At 34.9% G+C, this 916-nt stretch overlaps 1 protein-coding gene across 1 annotated transcript in view; it reads right to left on the bottom strand.

Moving 5' to 3' along the window:
- The window catches only part of Zswim5 (zinc finger SWIM-type containing 5), a 210553-nt gene that overhangs the window by 26014 nt on the left and 183623 nt on the right, over positions 1 to 916 (bottom strand). The gene's annotated exons all lie outside the window — the stretch shown is intronic.

Below are 916 nucleotides of genomic sequence, written 5' to 3'. Positions count from 1 at the left end.
AAATTTTAATTTATTTATTTATTTTTCAGAACTAGGGATTGAACTCAGGCCCTTGTGCTTGCAAGGCAAGCACTTATTCTAATGAGCTATCTCCCCGGCCCCTAAATAAAAAAATTTTTAAAAATTCCTTGTACAAGGGCTTAGGTTGGTTTAGGGCTAATCTTTATATATCTACCCAGAGATATCTGAATCTGTCTAGTTAAACTTGCATTCTGCTAACACCTACAACTTCTATATTATTATCATTTATGTTTACGTATGTGTGTGGTACTGGCAATGGAACCCATGACTTCATGTGTGCTGTACAAATGCAAGACCACTGAGCTACATATATCCTTGGTCCTTTTTTTATTTTTATTTTGAGACAGGGTCTCACTAAGTTGCCCAGGCTAGCCTTGAACATTTAATCTTTGTGCCTTAGGCTTTTAAGTAACTGAGATTATAGCCATGATTCACCAATGGGTTCACAATTTCAGAAACAGACATAGTTCACAGTCTTAATTGGGCATGGTAGTGCATGCCTATAGTTTTAGCTACTGAGAAGTCTGAGGCAAATATATTCCTTGAGGACTTTGAGGCCAGCTGGGGCAACATAGTGAAATCCCTTCTCAAAAAAAAAAAAAAAAAAAAAGCCACAAAGCCAGTCCTGGTTTCTTTTCTTTTTTCTTTTATCTGGTAAGTATTTATGGAAGACTATTACATGGCAGTTACAAAGATAAATAAGTTATAATTTCTGCTTTCAAATAGCTGATACTTGAAACTATAGTGCAGTTAAAGTAGCTAAAATAACAAAGAGATGGCATAAAGGAAAGAATTAATTTTGCCTGTAGTTCTGGCTACTCTGAGACTTTATTAGACTATTCTCATTTGTAAATTAGTAGAAAACAAATGAGGGAGACAGTTCAAAGGAAATCAA

This window comes from Octodon degus, unplaced genomic scaffold (assembly GCF_000260255.1).
Source record: "Octodon degus isolate 3935 unplaced genomic scaffold, OctDeg1.0 scaffold00107, whole genome shotgun sequence".
In the NCBI taxonomy this organism is placed as follows: domain Eukaryota; kingdom Metazoa; phylum Chordata; class Mammalia; order Rodentia; family Octodontidae; genus Octodon; species Octodon degus.
This window is presented reverse-complemented; position numbering and strand designations above follow the sequence as displayed.